The sequence below is a fragment of the Cupressus sempervirens genome, chromosome 6 (genome assembly GCF_028749045.1).
Source record: "Cupressus sempervirens isolate cs-2001-9-10 chromosome 6, ASM2874904v1, whole genome shotgun sequence".
In the NCBI taxonomy this organism is placed as follows: Eukaryota; Viridiplantae; Streptophyta; class Pinopsida; order Cupressales; family Cupressaceae; genus Cupressus; species Cupressus sempervirens.
In genome coordinates, this window is record NC_143123.1 from 148,706,080 (window position 1) to 148,716,822 (window position 10,743).

Below are 10,743 nucleotides of genomic sequence, written 5' to 3' on the forward strand. Positions count from 1 at the left end.
TTAACAATTAGAATTAAATTATGCACACAAAGCATTTTCCACATGTTTTCTTTGAGCCCTTATAAATGTATGTAAAATGTAAAATTTGTAGATAATACCCATGGCTTCTCCAGTGGCTTCTCCAGTCCTTCCCACACATGATATAAAGAGAAACACAACTTCTTTTTTCCTTTTACCTTTTCAATTGTTGATTATTTCCTCTAATGCTAAATTTACTTCCACAAACCAATTAATATGTTATATTCTATTTTATTAACTGATAATGAAAAAAGAAGGTTTTAAGCATCCAATAACATCTAATGTGAACATCTATAACATTTTAAGTCTTTGACTAATGTAATAATCACTACAAAACAAGTAAAATGAAAAATCATTTAAGCCTTTATAAAAGTGAAAATATTATTAGAATTGTCCAAATATTTGACCTAATACACTGATTGACACATTTTTCAAGGAAAAAAGAGCTTGAAATTAGTTGGAAAGAATAAGATTTCTCCATAGTCTCTCTTATAGGTTTTCCTTAATCATTCTAACTAGCCACTTAATAACTTGGAGGAGCAAGTTCCTAGAGAAAGATATCATCAACTTAATAATGAAATGGTTGATATTCTTTGTGGGTTGTTTATTTTTTCCTAGCTATTTCACCAATAATTTAAGAAGAACATAATCTAAATGTGAACAATTAATTGGAAATGTTATAAACTTTGGTCAAGACACTATTCAAATATTCAACTTATATTGTTTCCTTTCAGTGCTAAAATATACCTTCTATTTTAAATGATAAGTGTGATACAATTTGTCTACTCTACATTAAATGCATTTTCATTTCACCACACCTTTAACCATTTCTTACCACTAAAACTATTACACAATAGGAAGGATGCTTACATATCTTGTTAATAACTTTTCAAAAACATTATTGACTACAATTCCTTTAAATGAAGAAATAAATCATAATAAATAATTAAAGTAAACCTAGTTTATCAAATATTACTATATTTGATCATATCTCCAAAAATTCAAACCTAACAAACATAACTAATAAAAAACCATAGAAGACAACATTTTTATTAGTTCCCATTAGAGGATATATAGCAGCATTCATTGGGTGCTAATTTGTTTTTTCTTTTGACCAATCAAATTATAATTTTTTACAAATATATATGCATTTATAATGTTTATAATTTTTGTTTTTTAAGCTAAAGGTTTTTGAAAACTTTTATTTCTCTTTCTTGGCAAGTACAATGAACAATTATGGTTGATCAGTTTCTAATATTAACTTTACATCAAAATTGGAATACTATAATCTACTAGGAAAATCTTAGAAAAATCCAACATTGGCGGGTGTTTGAATTTAATGCAAATTTTACAATCATTGAATCTTTTAAAAAAATCATCTTTTTCCTTTATTTATGGAAACATCTAATCTTTGAAAAAAAATTGTCCTCATCTATTTTACCTTCTATCACATTCTAGAACATTTACAATCTAGTTTTTATCCTTTTTTTTGCAAGATTATCATATTTCTCTATATAGTCTAAAAAATATTTCATTTAATCAAGATAACATCCCTTCAACCTTAAATTCTCCCCTTTTATTCTTATTTATTTACAAACATACAAACCTCTAGTTTAATTTGATAGGTTCAAGTTTTACAGAGAGCAAAATAATTTATTTGAAAGTTGAATACGGTTAACTGAGAAGAAATCATAGGATCCAGAGAAGCTCAAGCCTCTCTATCACACTATCTCTAGTATTAGACATTATTTTATTTTATTTTGTTCAATAGTTGACTAATGCCAGTATTTTATGAATATTAAAATAAAAAATTTACATTGTGTCCCTATTCAAAGTGTGGATACCAGGGAAAAAAAAGGGAATACAATCCTTAGTGTAGCCCGAGACTTATGTCATGAATATAGAAGGGAGGTTACAATGACTTCAAAGAGGAACACTGAGAAAAAAAACCTCTTTAATAGTAGAATGCCCCAAAAGAGAGAGACAGGGCTTGTGAGGGCATACCCTCCCCAAGTTGAACGTTCCATCTTAAAAGTACAAATGCCTCCTTAGAAGGACTTGTATGGGCGTATCCATCCTTACATAATGAAGAACAATCAAAATTTGACCCCTAGAAATAAAAATGCCTCAGAACATGAGGATTTGGAAGGGAATTCCCTTCCTTACAAGAAGAATAGAACAATCACATAACTTAAGAATAATAGGAGTACATAAAACTAAATAATGACCTAGATCATGGATCCTGCACATGTCAAGTCCTTCTAAGGATGGACTAATTATCCACTTACCACTATCAGCTAAAAGGGGTTGTAATCTCCTGATGCCAATAGGGAAATCTTGCAGCCACATAAAGCTTGCCATCCCAAGAAGGAAATTATAAATAATCTCTAGCTTTGAAGAAAAGAAGGGATCCTCTTAACTAGAAATGACTACAAAGCAAAAAATAATTAAACATATCAAGATGCATGGAAAACTATGAGAATCCAAATATCGTAATACACCTAAAGAGCCATATTCCAACAATGATTGGAAAATTGAGAGAATAGCTTTATTCCACTAATTGTGAAAAAATGGACAAAGCATGGGAGGAGGAGATAAAAGAAAAATATGTCCTCCACTGAGAGCCATAGAAGCCCTACAAAATCAAGGGGTCAAGACAAGGTATACCACAAGGGGCCAAGCTAAAAAGGAGATTTATAATGATAATCACATAAATATTTTGTCAAAAATCTCAAATCCACAAAATAAGAAATAGAGAACAACCTTACCAAATCAATCTATAACCATCAGAAGCACAATAAAAACTAGCCTTGTTAGTCCATACCTCATAAAATGCCCCAAAATTAGAAACTAATAAATGATGACAACTGGATACCTGAACATGACTGCAAACTTGTAAAGATTTGCATAATCAATGAAGCAAAAAGGGAGGGGACTTAATAATACAAGGATGGAAGATAATATAGATCCATCATTATATAGGTCATATATACATAAAACACTAGATAAAGCCATAAAGTCTAATAAAATTCTACAGTCCATAATATTAACAAGCCAGCCCAAAAAACGTTAAGTAGCTAGACTAAAGAAAATTATAACTAAACATTATTAATCATCCTCTAAACTTGAAGAAGGTTCATACTGTTTGTCTCTTTCATCCACCTTATTAGCTAATTTTAGAAATCACTTGACACACTTCCATTCCAAGGGGAACAAACTTACATATTGCTTAGAAGGAACCAACGATTTATCTTAATTGAGGGACCTATTTTGCAAAAAATTCATAAGATTATCGATAATAAGGATGGGGTGGAACTTAATTTCCCTATCCCTAACACCAAATTGATTGCACTTAGGGATAAACAAGTTATCATTAATATTATCGAGAATAATGTCTAATTCCATAACTAGGTGTCTATTAAACAAGCTCCTACAAAGATCAAGAATGACCATTTTATCCTTGTCCACATGGAGGATAGTCAAAATAAAGACCATAATGATTTGATTGCTAGTATTTGGTCTATCCATTAAACTAGAAAAAAACACAACTGCAAATTTTCATTATTGCTATAATAACCAGGCTATGCATAGCTTTCATCATAAGGTTCAATTGTTGCTAAAAAGCTCACTTGAGAACTACATTTCCCTTTTCTCCACTTTCATACAAATGGTAGTATCTATTGTAAGGGAGGAAGATGAAGAAGAAATGAATTGAGAAACTACTTAAATGCATCGAAAATGCCCATAATCCATGTGAAACCAAAAGTAATAATGATTGAAATCGAGTATAGGCACCTTGAGGTCATGAGAAGACAAATTCCAGAAAGGAAGAGGGGATATCAAATAATGATAGCAATAAAGGGAGAGGGGATACTTTAAAGGATGAATAATACAAAACTTATCAATGGAATCCACCTTAGTATGTGAGATAAACTAGACTATCCCATATAATAATGTAAGGGGATCAAGTATCCTACCAAACAATCCAAGATGGGGATCATCGAGAATTATTGGAAAATTAATACGATAAAGAAGGGGAAGGGGGGTAAAGGTGATGTGGGTCCCATCAATACCCATGTTTTCTAAAAAGTCTACATCTTGGTTACCTTTTCAATATATGCACAAATTGAACATTAGGAAAATAGTGAAGGAGGTCTAGAGTGCTTGCTAACCTTGAATTAAGGTTCCAATTAGGGGTGGAGCCTTTTCTAAGGGCACTTATAATGATTTGGGAGTGACCTTCAATTTTAAGTTTCTTGATACCAAGTTGCTTACAAAATTTAAGGCCTTTAACCAATGCTTCAATTTATGCTATGTTATTGCAGGCAACACTAATAGGTTTAACTAACTTGCCACATACCTTCCCCTGCCAGTCATGGATGATACATCCAATACCAACTCGACTTGGGTTGCCCCTAGAGGCACCATCAAATTTCAATTACTTTCAGTCCTTGGGTTCTAAGCCTATATTGTAAGTTTTGCATATATAAATCCGCTTCTAGTTATAGTATACAAATCAAGAATGTAGCCATTGATCAAACATGGATATGAATATTGTAGATTTGCACAAGATGTAGGATTCTCACATGGATTATCAAACTGTTATTGTTTCTAAATTTCAATCCTATGAACATGCAGATGGACTCTGCAAGGATTGTCAAATTGTTATTGTTCCTAACTTTTCACACAAAACCAAAAAGGGTCAAAATATGCAAATACAAAACATAATGAAAATGCCAATGTCTAGAATTGAAAGTAGGGGTTTTAGGTTTTAAGAGAAGAAATTACTATGCAACAAAAAGTTGCAAAGAAGAGATAGATAAATGAGATAGAAAACTCATCAGATTGAGCAATTAATGTACATTATGACATTTGCAAACCATTAGCATTGTTGCTCAAAATTTTCCAAAAATTCTAAATAAAAAAATTGAATGTCCCAAGCAACTGCAAAAATTTATAGACATAGCAATCTAAAAACATTGTGCATGGAAAAGGAAAGAAATCGTGGAAATAATAGTAATAAAGAAGAATAATAAGAAGTTAAAAGAAATAGGAAAGAAAGAAAATTAATAATAGAAAGAATTAAAAATTAAAAAAAAAAAAATAATAATCTTAAAAGTTGGCTGAGTAACAATTTTCTGGGTAGGCTCATAATTTTCCGTTAAAATAATGTAAAATCCGGAGCAAAGTTCCCACATATAAGACTATCAGCTTAAATTATACTATTGTAATAACAATACATATTACTAGGGAGCAACCCCTAGCGAGTAGAGTAAACAGGTAAAGGTTGAAGTCGTGGATCACCCCATGATCTTGGATTCGAATCCGTCTTCGGACGTTACCACATTATGCATTAATATTGTCAACATTCGCTCATCATTAAAAATATATTTATAAGCTCGATCGGCTCAGTAAAACTTAAATCGAATACATATTTCTCTTTCCTGTTTATTAATGTTATCCTCTGATATTACTCTAATTTTATTTGTAATAATAGTTTTTTTCAAGTAAGTTAACTACTGTTCTGATCGTCAAAACAACACGTTATATTATTATTACTTTTTCCTACTCGATTTAAAACAACAGCAGTTTTTAATTTTCTGCGATGAACTCTCCGGGTTTTCGAAGCTTTGCCATTTATCCTGGGATTAATCTAAAATTTTATAAATAAATCTCAGTGCCGTCTTAGCTCAGCTGGTAGAGCGCGTGGCTTTTAACCACGTGGTCGTGGGTTCGATTCCCACAGACGGCGTTTTCTCTGGCTTTGGTATTTTTGCTACAGAAACACAATACAATAAAATCAGATATAATGCATTAATTATTGTTTTAGACTAACGGCGTTTCCTCTGGCTTTGGTATGTAGCATGGTATTTATGCTACAGAAACACAATACAATAAAATCAGATATAATGCATTAATTATTGTTTTAGACTAACTCAAATATTTCTTAATTTATCAATTTATTTATTGAAAATGGTCTACAATTAGACACTTTTATTCTACAATGGTATAAAAAGCTCAAAAGCTTCCTTAAGATGTCTTGTTTCTGGTCGATTGTGTAACCATTTTTTAACTTCTTTAATTACCAATTACATATTGTTCACAATGTATTTCTGAGCTATGTTTTTGAAATTAAAAGCGACCAAAAACAAGGGGGTCGGCCCTTAATAGTCAAAAGGCTAGTAACTAGCACATTACCAACCAGTGACAAAAACAGACAAAAAGAACAGGAGTACCAGCAGTTAGAGACAAAAACCAAAAACCAGAGAGCTAGAATCAGAAAGGAACCCTAGCAACTAACCAAAGTCCAACAAGGCACCCAGGGCTTATAAAAACTTAAATACAGCTGATAACCAGCAAAACCATAACTGCCATAATAGTATATAAAGTCTTTGAATCCTTGGACCCCATAACTGAACAGAATTAAAAAAAGACTTAGATTTCTTTTTTCCCTTTTCCTATTGCATGAAGAAGAATCTGGGTCCAGTCGTCGGCAAGGAACTTAAAGAGTAATTTGTTGTCCTCCATGTCCAAGCCAGCTTCCTCCTTCTCCTGTGCTAGCAATTGGAGGGTAGTTGCAGCAACATGAGTAACTTTAAGTCCAAACTTGGAGAAGGTGAAAAACCCCTCCTCCAAAGCTTTGACCCTTTCCTCCAGGTTCATGTAATGCTCCTCCACCGTCACAGTCTCCTCTTTATGCTCCTCGACCTTCTTAGCAACAACTTCCTTCATTTTCTGTCCCTGTGGTTTATCCTGCAGCACCCGTGGGTTAGAAGAAATCTTCGAATTTTTCTTAATAGGGGAAGAAATGGTTTATTTTTGAGCTATGTTGGTATCACATATTTTATGTATAACAAAAACTTATATTTGAGATCCCAATTTATAGTTTTCCTCATTTACATTGTCGAACTTGTCTCCCTATTCTAAGGGATAGTGCAACTTGGGTAAAAATTTAAGAAATTTTGATATCCCACTTTTGCTATTGCTATTAGGATTCAAATATATAGTTTTGAGGATTCAATTGTATAGTTTTTTAGTCAAACTCATTTACCAATTTTTCACATTGCAACCCAAGTGTGCTTAAGCATAAAGTTTTCTCCAAGCTTATGCCCACTTTTCTTGCAACCCCATTTGTAAAAACCATCAACAAGTATTGTGTCTTACAATGAACCATTCGTTGTAAAGCTCCTTATGCTCATCAATTGATAAGTTGGAGATATTTTCCACAGCAAGTCAAATTGTGATATTGCTACTAGGCTTCAACTATGTAGTTTTTGAGTCAAACTCATTGACCCATGTTTCATGAATAGTGGTTCACAAGAACCCATCTCTCATCAGAATGATTGAAACACTTAGCAATCATTGCATCTAGGTGATTCCTGCAAAGCTATAGGGCTAGGACTTCTCAGGATGCCACCCATAAAGTTTAAAGATAATGAATAGTATCCATCAACCAATAAGGATGCTAGTTTAAGTTGGCCAAGTTCCAACTTTAGAATATAAATCAAATCCTATTACTAAATGATGCACAATACTTATGGGACCACCGAAGATGTATCAAAGACTTTGATTTAACTTGAATTCCATGTTTCATCTTGCTAGCGATTTAGACTTAATCAACCCATCTAGTGTTTTAAATTTTAATGCTAATATCTAACACATAATGAAGCAACTATTTTTAAGGTAGGGACATTTGATAGAATTCAGTTGATCTTGTGACCTACACCATCCATTTAAAAACGAGGGCTCCTAATGACTATATATAATACAAGGACTATTTCAAGGAATGTTGGTTGTGTTGTGATTATTCCAAGAAATCTTCTATAACTCTCATTGGTTCAATTGGTCATGTTGGGGATTACTCAAAGGGCCAAGGGTATCATGCGTGTTAGAATTGAGTCTTTCATTAATGTATACCAATATTTGGAAACTCAAGGAAAGTTATAGAATTTTTAAAGGTTGTAAGGAGTATTCCTTGCGGTATTTAGTGAATTACCAAAGGCTGATAATTCCTTTATCTCCTATGGACTTTTTGTTATAAGGGCATTCCATGTTTTTGGTGGTTCAACCATAGAAAATGGGAACTTGATCAAGTCATTATGGTCCTCATTTATGGAAAATTATTTCTTGAGAAGCTCCTTATTATGCAAGCTACACATTATCACTAGTAGTTATACCATCCTAAATTATAATAACTTGTAATTAGATACTTATTTAGCCCCCACTTTTACATGTATAAGCTCCTTCTTTGATTAGCCCCAATTTTTCTTTCCATTACGACATTCGTGCTCCAATTGAAACCCCTAATTTGAATTGTATTAGAATCCCTATTTCTATCGAAACCCACTTTCTATCAAAACCCCTTGCTTAGGGGACATTTGATCAGAAGTCAAGGACTTTAGATTATAAGTAAAAAGGACTTTTGAATGAAAGCCACTTGCAATTAAAACCATTACTTTTTTCATCTTTCTCAAAATGATGAATTCCTTCATTCGAAAAAGTTTAACATGCATTATTGTAGGTTCACCCCCTAATGGGTGTCCCCCCAACCCCCTCACCCACCCTTCCCTTATGTATTGACTCAAAAATAGGTTTAAGTTTCATAGCTTGCCCATACAATCTAGTGAACCCTATTTTCACGTTACATTTTGGCGAGTTACTTAAATTTCCATTTCTGATTTAGTATCCAAATTTAATTTAAATATTATTCTTGCATGATAATAACATATTTAGATGCATCCATATACTTGCATTGGTAAAAAGACATAAGAATTGTAGTTTGTTATCTCTTATTTTAGAATTTGGAATATATATTCATTTAGAAAAGGAAAAAATTCATTTTATTTTTAATTAGATCATTACCATGATGCATATATTAAGTAAAGGTGATCTTGGTTTAGCATCCCTTATATCCATTTACCCCTCTCTTAGAGAAGCTTCTACCCTTGAGGAAATTTTAATGCAAGAAGACACTAAAGCCACTTCTTAATCCTATTAGGATTCAACTATATAGTTTTGAGGATTTCACTGTATAGTTTTTGAGTCAAATTCATTTTCCAATGTTTCACATTGCAACCCAAGTGTGCTTAAGCATAAAGTTTTCTCCAAGTTTATGCCCACTTTTCTTGCAACCCCATTTGTAAAAACCGTCAACAAATATTGTGTCTTACAATGAACCATTCATTGTAAAGCTCCTTATGCTCATTAATTGATAAGTTGGAGATATTTTCCACAACAAGTCCAATTGTTATATTGCTACTAGGCTTCAACTATGTAGTTTTTGAATCAAACTCATTGACTCATTTTTCATGAATAGTGGCTCACAAGAACCCATCTCTCATCAGAATGATTGAAACACTTAGTAGTCATTACATCTAGGCGATTCTCGCAAAGCTATAGTGCTAGGATTTCTCAGGATGCCACCCATAAAGTTTAAAGATAATGAATAGTATCCACCAACCAATAAGGATGTTATTTTAAGTTGGCCACGTTCCAACTCTAGAATATAAATCAAATCCTATTACTAAATGATGTACAATACTTATGGGACCACCTAAGATGTATCAAAGACTTTGATTTAACTTGAATTCCATGTTTCATCTTGCTATCGATTTAGACTTAATCAATCCATCTAGAGTTTTAAATTTTAATGCTAATATCTGACACATAATGAAGCAACTATTTTTAAGGTAGGGACATTTGAGAGAATTTAGTTGATCTTGAGACCTACACCATCCATTAAAAATTGAGGGCTCCTAATGACTTTATATGATCCCAGGATTATTTCAAGGAATGTTGATTGTGTTGTGATCATTCTAGGAAATCTTCTATAACTCTCATTGGTTCAATTGGTCATGTTGGGGATTACTCAAAAGGCCAAGGGTATCATGTGTGTTAGAATTGAGTCTTTCATTAATATGTATATCAATATTTGGAAACTCAAGGAAAGTTATAGAATTTTCAAGGGTTGTAAGGAGTATTCCTTGTGGTATTTAGTGAATTACCAAAGGCTGATAATTTCTTTTTCTCCTATGGACTTTTTGTTACAAGGGCATTCCATGTTTTTGGTGGTTCGACCATAGAAAGTGGTAACTTGACCAAATCATTATGGTCCTCATTTATGGAAAATTATTTCTTGAGAAGCTCCTTATTATGCAAGCTACACATTATCACTAGTAGTTATACCGTCCTAAATTATAATAACTTGTAATTAGATACTTATTTAGGCCCCACTTTTGCACGTATAGGCTCCTTCTTTGATTAGCCCCAATTTTTCTTTCCATTACGACATCCGTGCTCCAATTGAAACCCCTAAATTGAATTGTATTAGAATCCCACTTTCTATTGAAACCCACTTTTTATCAAAACCCCTTGCTTAGGGGACATTTGATTAGAAGTCAAAGACTTTAGATTATAAGTAAAAAGGACTTTTGAATGAAAGCCGCTTGCAATTAAAACCATTACTTTTTTCATCTTTCTCAAAATGATGAATTCCTTCCTCCGAAAAGTGTAACATGCATTATTATAGGTTCACCCCCTAATGGGTGTCCCCCCCACCCCCTCACCCACCCTCTCCTTATGTATTGACTCAAAAATAGGCCTACGTTTCATAGCTTGGCCATACAATCTAGTGAACCCTATTTTCACCTTACATTTTCTTGAGTTATTTAAATTTCCATTTCTGATTTAGTATCCAAATTTGATTTAAAATTATTCTTGCATGAT

At 32.7% G+C, this 10,743-nt stretch overlaps 1 non-coding gene across 1 annotated transcript; it reads left to right on the forward strand.

Annotated features, from left to right (window-relative positions):
• Positions 1-5,697: 5,697 nt before the first annotated feature.
• On the forward strand, positions 5,698-5,770 carry TRNAK-UUU (transfer RNA lysine (anticodon UUU)). The gene has a single exon. It is a non-coding gene; the product is annotated as a tRNA-Lys (tRNA).
• The last annotated feature ends 4,973 nt before the right edge of the window (positions 5,771-10,743 follow it).